Source organism: Cololabis saira, chromosome 18 (assembly GCF_033807715.1).
Source record: "Cololabis saira isolate AMF1-May2022 chromosome 18, fColSai1.1, whole genome shotgun sequence".
NCBI classification, from domain to species: Eukaryota; Metazoa; Chordata; class Actinopteri; order Beloniformes; family Belonidae; genus Cololabis; species Cololabis saira.
This window is the reverse complement of record NC_084604.1, coordinates 2,642,333-2,651,705: the sequence shown is the minus strand read 5'-3', so window position 1 is coordinate 2,651,705 and position 9,373 is coordinate 2,642,333. Positions and strand designations below refer to the sequence as shown.

The 9,373-nt window shown below is 44.6% G+C and overlaps 1 protein-coding gene across 3 annotated transcripts in view; it reads left to right on the top strand.

Annotated features, from left to right (window-relative positions):
- The first annotated feature begins 3,250 nt into the window (after positions 1–3,250).
- tab2 (TGF-beta activated kinase 1 (MAP3K7) binding protein 2) overlaps positions 3,251–9,373 on the top strand; it is a 71,204-nt gene continuing 65,081 nt past the window's right edge. For all 3 annotated transcript variants that reach the window (XM_061707340.1, XM_061707339.1, XM_061707336.1), the window contains exon 1: positions 3,251–3,685. The gene's annotated coding sequence lies outside the window, so the exon portion shown is untranslated. The remainder of the gene's footprint in view (positions 3,686–9,373) is intronic.

Genomic DNA, 9,373 nt, shown 5'->3' with positions numbered 1-9,373 from the left:
GGGCCGGCACAAGAAACTACAGCAACGATGGACAAAAATGATTGCTATGGCTATGAGGCTATGATGGCTATGGTGGCTATGATGGTTATGAGATATTTATAATAAATAAAAATGGAAATGGAGAAGAGAGGAAGGGAAGAGGAGAGGACAAGAAGGGTGAAAGGCACCGTCCGGCGGATCATGTCGGTGTCCCCCTGCAGCATAGGCCTATAGCAGCATATCTACCACCAAGCTACAGTATATTTGAGACTAACTATTATAGTCTTGTTCTACAGCTGAAACTATGACTACTGACTCTAACACACTAGAGTTTACACTAGCTAGAGATTTACCAACACCAGCTAGAGGTTTACTAGACACTAACTATAGGCTTTACTAAACAGAAAGGTTTTAAGTTTAGTTTTAAAGGTGGAAGTGGTGTCAGCCTCCTTAAAAGGAACCGTTGTAGTCCCTAATTAGCCACAATCTTTCTCTTATACTAAAATATGTTGTTAGAAACACATAAAATAATCTAATTGCTTTAAAAATCTACAATGTTTATCACATATTTTGACCTGCGGGAGGCGCCATGTTCTACCTGCGCAATGCATTCTGGGGGCGATGACGTAGACCGGTGGCTCTGGGAAGATAAGCCGCGTTAGTTTAACTGCGACAGGTATCTAAAACATAGATGAGCAGCACTCTCCCGGCCGTGGAGGCTGACAAAGGAGCCCATAAGACGTCTCGGTTGAGGTAAACTGGATCAAAGTTCTCGTGTGCTGTGATGCACGGGAGATCTGCAAAAATGATCAAAGTCGTGCGCATCTTACCAGTGCATTAAACTGTATATAATGCAGCGGCGCAGCCAGCCGGAATCCTGTACGCACTGTGCATACCCTTTTTTTGAAGGTTTTATTTTTGGTACGTGCTGGACGAGGCCGGTTTTAGGTGGGGGGGGGGGGGCACCCAAACGTGTGTCCTGCCCACCGGCGTCTCCATCCCGGCGAGAGTGGAGAGCGGAGAGCGGGTGGTGATGCGGCGTAGGCTACGGCGTAGACGGCATAGGCTACGGCATAGGCTACGGCGTAGGCTACGGCGTAGACGGCGTAGATGGCGTAGACGGCGTAGACGGCGTAGCGTGGCTCCGCTCTCCACTCTCCGCTCTCCACTCTCGCCGGGATGGAGACACCGGTGGGCAGGACGCACGTTTGGGTGGGCATAGCCCACCCCTGCCGCCCCCTAAAACCGGCTTCGGTGCTGGGTGATGACAGACCAGAGGCTAAGGGGACTGGCCCGGGACTTTGACGAAACGGGAGGCGCAAACTTCGCGTCAAATAGGCAAGAACATCTTTATTTAATTTAATGACGCCGGATCTGGCTGGGGTTTTTATTGTAGCATTGGCTATATGCTAGTTGAAATGTGTGGTCTGTTAGTCTATCTGAGTTTTATGGTGTTTTCATAGTTCATGCTTTATGGTGCTGTACTTTTTTATTTTTTTATTTTATTTTTTTACTTTTTTGTAGGTGCGCCGTCACCTTAATGTTTTTAGGTGCATTTTCATCTGTTTCTGTTGCGCCATTACCTGTTTAGCTGTGTTTTCATCTATTTCTGGGTGTCAAAACAGTGGACGGGGGCTAGCAGGTGCCACCGTCTGACGTCACTACCCAGAATGCATTGCGGTGTAAACAACAATGGCGACCTACGAGTTAAATTATATTTTAAAATTTTATAAAAAACGAAGACATCAAAAAGGTTTTTTATATCACATTGTTATAATTGATACCAACATTTATCTTTTAAGACCTACATGTCTTAATAGCCAGGGTTCCCTTTAACCCAGATTGGAAGTTGGTTCCATAACGCCCGCCCTCCAAATCTACATTTAGATACTCTAGGAACTACGAGTAAACCTGCACTCTGAGAGCGGAGAGCTCTGCCAGGAACATAAGGCACTATCAGGTCTTGTAAATACTGCGGAGCTAAGCCGTTTTGGGCTTTATATGCAAGTAATACAATTTTAAATTGGATTCTGAATTTTACAGGTAGCCAATGGAGCTAACACTGGAAAGACGTGGTCTCTCCTACTGATTCCTGTCAGTACTCGTTCTGCTGCACGAGTTAAAAGAAATGAAGATTGCAAAAGGAAATGATAGAATCCTTTTAGACAAGGAATAAACGAGAATAAAGTCGTAATATTACGAGAATAAAGTCGTAACATTACGAGAACAAAAGTCGTAACATTACGAGAATAAAGTCGTAACATTACGAGAATAAAGTCGTAATATTATGAGAATAAAGTCGTAATTTATGAGAATAAAGTCGTAATATTATGAGAATAAAGTCGTAATATTATGATAATATAATTTATGAGAACTCTAACAGGTCTAACAGTCTTCTCCCTGTGTTAAAATGAGGAATATTGAGCATCTCGTGAAGTAATATTTATAATATATTTAACATTACGACTTTATTTTCAAAATATTACGACTTTATTCTCGTAATATTATGACTTTATTCCCGTAAAGTTACGACTTTATTCTCGTAATTTTTTTTAATGTATGTATGTATGTATGTATGTATGTATGTATGTATGTATGTATGTATGTATGTATGTATGTATGTATGTATGTATGTATGTATGTACGTACGTACGTACGTACGTACCTATATATATATATATATATATATATATATATATATATATATATATATATATATATATATATATATATATATATATATATATATATATATAGGTTCTAGGCTTTAGGTTCTTACTAGCATGGTATTAACCATATGCAGACCATCCTCCAACACTTACAGGACTGTCTCAGAAAATTAGAATATTGTGATAAAGTTCTTTATTTTCTGTAATGCAATTAAAAAAACAAAAATGTCATACATTCTGGATTCATTACAAATCAACTGAAATATTGCAAGCCTTTTATTATTTTAATATTGCTGATTATGGTTTATAGTTTAAGATTAAGATTCTCAGAATATTAAAATTTTTTGAGATAGGATATTTGAGTTTTTTTAAACTGTAAACCATAATCAGCAATATTAAAATAATAAAAGGCTTGCAATATTTCAGTTGATTTGTAATGAATCCAGAATGTATGACATTTTTGTTTTTTTAATTGCATTAGAAAATCACAATATTCAAATTTTCTGAGACGGTCCTGTATCTTCACAACTTTCTCCTCCCTCAGCGAAACTTGGTAAACTGTAAAAACCGAGCAGGCTCGAGTTCTCGCGAGAGCAGCGTGCTGCAGCGGCCGCCATATTCTGTGTGAGTATTTTGATTCGTGAGTGCTGGAAGAGGAAAACGGGAAAAGAGCAGCAGCTGCAGCGGGGAGGGGGGCAACCGTCCGGGGGACACCGTCCGGAGCCGTCACGAAGCTCTGCCCCGAAGGCTCTCTACCAGCGTCCGTCCGTGCGCCCGCCCCGGCCCCGCGGCTCCGCGATCCCTGCCCCCCCTCCTCGTACGCGGCTTCGAGGACACACAGGCCCGGGGCCTCAGCGCGGCTCGGCTCTGCTCGGCCCCGGCGGCCGGAGCCCCTGCGGCGGCCCGGGGAGCGGCTCCGCGGCGGCCCGGAGGAGCGGAGCACCGGAGCACCAGAGGACCGGAGCTCCGCCCGGACCAACGCCGGACCACAGGCGTCACCGAGCGGCCGGAGGAAGAAGGCTCGACCGTCTTTCACGGTAGGCTGGGTCTGGGTCCGGTTCCGGGGGGGTTTGGTGGAAAAAAGTTGTGAGATGTGGAAAAAGTTTTTGTTCCACAGCAGCAGCTTTAGCTGCGCCTGCTAGGCTGGGTGTTTAGGGGCTGCTCCCCCCCAGGAAGAGCTGCTTTACCCCCAGGAAGAGCTGCCTTACCCCCTATAAGACCTGCTTTACCCCCTATAAGACCTGCATTACCCCCTATAAGACCTGCTTTACCCCCTATAAGACCTGCTTTACCCCCTATAAGACCTGCTTTACCCCCTATAAGACCTGCTTTACCCCCTATAAGACCTGCCTTACCCCCTATAAGACCTGCCTTACCCCCTATAAGACCTGCCTTACCCCCTATAAGACCTGCCTTACCCCCTATAAGACCTGCCTTACCCCCTATAAGACCTGCCTTACCCCCTATAAGACCTGCTTTACCCCCTATAAGAGCTGCTTTACCCCCTATAAGACCTGCATTACCCCCTATAAGACCTGCATTACCCCCTATAAGACCTGCCTTACCCCCTATAAGACCTGCCTTACCCCCTATAAGACCTGCTTTACCCCCTATAAGAGCTGCCTTACCCCCTATAAGAGCTGCCTTACCCCCTATAAGAGCTGCCTTACCCCCTATAAGACCTGCCTTACCCCCTAAACCCGGCTCTCATCGCCCCGGACCCCAACCAGAACTAAGATACATCCATAACCGTAACTAAGATACGTCCCTAACCCCAACCGTAACTAAGATACGTCTCTAACCCCAACCGTAACTAAGATACGTCTCTAACCCCAACCGTAACTAAGATACGTCCCTAACCGTAACTGAGATACGTCCCTAACCGTAACTGAGATACGTCCCTAACCGTAACTGAGATACGTCCCTAACCCCAACGGTAACTAGATACGTCCCTAACCCCAACCGTAACTGAGATGCGTCTCTAACCCCAACCGTAACTGAGATGCGTCTCTAACCCCAACCGTAACTGAGATGCGTCTCTAACCCCAACCGTAACTGAGATGCGTCTCTAACCCCAACCGTAACTGAGATACGTCTCTAACCCCAACCGTAACGGTTAAAGTGCTGTTATGAGACGTTTTATGGGGTTTTGTCTGCTAGCCACTACATGTTTTGTAGCTAATGTTGGACTTCTGTGGTGAAACGATTTTTCTTGGAAGGAAACATTCAATAATAATTCTGTAACTTGCATTAAACCCCAAACCCAGCCTGTCTCTGGGCGCTGCAGCCAACCGTTTATTTCTCTGAACTTGTTCCGAGTTTCAGGGCAAGAAGAAAACTCATGAACTTGTACTTAAATGAGTTACGGCTACAATTTTGATATGCTAATCTGGCAATGCCCACCAGCAAATGATGTAGTCTTGCCCTGCCTCCTCAGATTTGTTTGTGACATTTTCTTAAGTTTGTACGTTTGTCCGCTCCGAACGTTGTTCACGTCACAAACCTTCAAACGTCACAAACCTTCAAACCTCATTTGCGTTGGTGTGGTTGCTAAGCAACATGCTCAGCAGGGGCAGTGACAAGTCAACTACAACAAAAATGACGACTGCAAAGAAGATTGTTTTATTTTCTTTTTCTTTTTTTTTGGGCTCTAGTTGCCCTTTTATTCAAGTTTCAGACAGGAAGGGGGTAGAAACAGAGAGAGAATTGGGATGACATGCTGCAAAGGTGCGCAGGCCGGGACTCGAACCTGCGACTCTGCACTGTAGCCTCAGTATATGTGCCGCTTGCTTAACCCACTGCGCCACCGAGCGCCCTATTTCTTTTAATTCTGAGTCGGAGAAAACAAAATCAGCCAGTTGAACAGACCAGTGAGCGCAAAAGTTGGGTTGTTGCTCTTTAATTACATGTGCGTGAAATTGACAACAAACACAATTTTAATACTTCAAGGTGTCGGCCAATTTTAAATTGTTTTCCTGTGTTTCGTTTAACATGATGCACCATTTTGACCATATTCGTAAGCACTCCGACAACATAGATACAGATAAAATTAATGCAGAATACGGATGGAATGAATAAAAGGTCATTAAAGTTGTGCTCCATTTGTACTTTTAAGGCGGAATGTACGAGTTCCAAGCAACAACTGGAATTGTAATTCCAATCTGGAAACTGGGAGAAACCTCAGACTCAGATTTCTCGAAATCAGCATCACCAAAGTAAACAATCAGCTGGGTTTAGCATTACAGTTTAAAAGGATTTTGTCTTCAATTCACGACGGGGCTGTATTTGTAGTTCTTCTAAAGTCACATTTGATCACGTGGGAGTTTGGAGGATTTTGTTATTAAAAATGACCTGACACCGTCATGTCTGTGGGCTCCCTTGTTTTTGAAATTGGTCCAGAGTCAAAAACCGGCCCGTGTTCAGGTAGCCTAAAGCTGGCCACTACAAGATACGTGGGGCTACTTGACCCCAGTTCACCCTGTCCAGCCATCCTTGACGCTGTGATCGCCTTCATTCGTTGTCTTCGTTGTTCAGATCTTCTTATCATGTTTTCCTGTGTTATATAAGGAAATCAGAATGATAAAATCTGGTCAGAAGAACACCTGAGCCACACTGATCTAAATCTGTGAATATCCAGCACGTTGAACGTTTACCTCTGAAAACTGGGTGTATGGAGAACCACAATGACTCCAATCAAGATTTGATGCACAAATTCCTACAAAAACTGATTTGAAATTCAGGCCGTCTCTCTGTAAAATACCAATTTAGTAAGGTGGATGTTTGGTTGGCGTGGCTTTTTTTTTTGTACTTCTATTTGAAGTATTTTTACATTTGAGTTTTTTTTAGAACCTATTATTTATGAAACAGTTAAAGCAGCACAACGTAACTTTCAGCTTTTCTGAGTTTGGCGGCATCTTTTGGACAAAAGCGGTAGTGCTTTACCAGAAAGAACACTACGTTTCCCATGGGCACCAGCGCTTACTGCCGGAAAACTCCTGTCCCATCGCGTGCATTTGTTTTGAGAGAAGACGGGACGCTTTTCTGTTTCACCAAGTGAACAGACTGAACGCAAAAAAAAGATGTTAAACTGCTGGAAAGGAACTGGAATTTACCGGGATACCTTAAACAAGGAAGCCAGGGAGCGGTATATGGAGAAAATAATGATTATTAACGGTCTGGATACATATGAAATCCCTACTAAAGAATGAAGCTCCTCGTCGGAGCTGCACTATTTATAAAGGATTTACTGCCGCAGTTCTGCAGAACCACCGTCTCCGGCTACCTTGTTTAAGAGTGTTTGGCAGCTGCTTTGGTAAATGTTTGACTCGCCATGTGTTTCAATAAATTTGTATAATAGTTAGACCCTCCAGAAAAACGCGGGCAAAAATCCTTTATTCCGCGGGCAGAAATCCTTTATTCCGCGGGCAGAAATCCTTTATTCCGCGGGCTAAAATCATTGATTTTGCGGGCTAAAATCATTGATTATGCGATTAAATGTGCAGGTTTTTTATGTGCTTTTATGCGGTGAAATTGCGGAATATGCTGGAAGTTGCGGATTCGGCGCTGAGCTCTTCCCTCTTAAATTCAGCGGGCTGTCTCGTCTGATCTGAGGTCGTAGAGAAAAAAAAAGGAGAGCGCAGGTGGAGAGGAGAGGAGAGGGGCGGTGGCCGTCTCTCTCCCTCCAGCCCGCGGCTCAGTGCTCGGGTGATTGCCGGGCGCACCGGCGCGACGAGGGGGACTAGACAGAGCTCCGTCACCTATGGATGTATAACGCCGTCACCCCACGCGTCCGCCGCAAAGATCCCCCAAGTGGATGGGAGCTCCGCCTCCGCCGGCCCTCGCAGGCGCAGTGGTACGCGGTCAGCGCGGAGACCTGAGTCCACCGGCAGCCGCGCCCCCCGCGCAAGCGGCACTCTCTTTACCTCTCACCCCCGCGGGTGAGAGCTGCTGTTTGGGGGGTGGCGGTGAGGGGTGCGGAGGTCCCCGGGCGGGTCCCGCACGTCGCGACCGGGCGTCCCGACCTGTCACTCACAACACTCCCCCCTTTTCCAAACTTTATGCGGCGATGATGCGGTGAAATCAAGCGAGCCCCGCATAATTCGCATATTCAGCGCGTACATATGCAATATTAACCCCAGTAAAAGTGATTTTTCTGCACCAGACATTGAAATCCGCGGAAGGTCTGTAAATCCGCGGACAGCCGTGAAATCCGCGAAAAATTCCGCGATCACGGAATCGCGGATTCCTGGAGGGTCTAAATAGTACAACATACAGTACATGTTTTGTATCCCTCTTACTTCTCTTTTCTTTTTTTTTGACTGCTATATTATGCGGAAGAGGCTCCGAGGCGTGAGTAATATTTTTGTTTTCCTCGTGAGATTATTTTTTCCCTCTGCAGCTACAAATAAGAGTTAATATTTTTTCCTCAACAAACTAGTTTTATCTGAAGATTGGGGTTAATTGCACCGCAGAGAGCTGGCCAGCAACTGCGTTTAGCTGGACAAGTGGGGAATAAAACCCGTCTTTTGATCCGACCCGGTCTGTGTGAGTGTTTGTGGTTTAAGGCTGATTTATGGTTCTGCGTTAAATCGACGCAGAGCCTACGGCGTAGGGTACGCGGCGGCACGCACCGTACGTTGCGCGTCGCCACCTACCCAACGCCGTAGGTCTGCGTCGATTTAACGCAGAACCATAATTCAGGCTTTACTGTGTGGAAGGTTTGGTCGTTACAGCCGCGATCCAAGCGAGCCGACCACTCTTTCACTCTTTTACTCTGTTATATCAGATACTTGGCCTCCGTGGTTCTGCCTCCGAGCAGGAAACCGGTGAAAAGTTAAACCATTAGCGATTAGTGATGCACCGAAATGAAAATTTGTGACCGAAACCGAAAATAATAATAAACACTTGGCCGAATACCGAACAATACCGAACATGGTTCTTCGCAGTTTTTCATTTATTTTGCCAATTTTTTCACCATTGCGTAAATCAAATAAATTTGATTTAGGCATGCTTTTAAAAGAAAAACATCTTTTACAAAGTTACAAGGTAGAAAACATTTGTTGAACATAAAAAACTGAACATTTTTTAATTTCCCAGCATGTCTTAAATATTCCAGCAGACATTATACCAGCAAAGAACAATAACTTAAAATAGCAAAATACATTTTGTGGCCATCTTTGAGCTTACGTTAGGCTTAACTGACTGAACATTGTAACATAGGCCTTAAAACAATAAAAATGCATTAAAGCGCTCAGGGTTTTTTATCGTTTCAAATGATAAATCAAACTTGTAGTGCTGAAAGACTTTGCAGATGTGCCCCCTCTAGATATTTGAGCAGAACATTCATTGCAAACAGCCATTCTTGTATTATTCTGTGCCACTCTAAAATACTTCCACACTGCTGACATGTTTGCACCGCACCACTTCACTCCACGCTCTTCGCTGTTTGATTTCGTCATCTAAACGCACCTGTAATAGATTGATTTATGTTGTTTTGGTTCCACCTGCTGGTGAATGTTAGTTAAATTCTTATGTGGTTAGTTTTTGGTTGGCCAACTATTTATGTGGTGCGCAACCATTACGGGAGCGTTATGTGGTTAGTTTTTGGTTGGCCAACAATTTATGTGGTGCGCAACAGTTACGGAGCGGCCAGTCTATTTATATTACAACGCCTTTATTAATTGTTCGGTTTTTTTCCCACTTATTCCACCGAAAGTGTTTTTTTG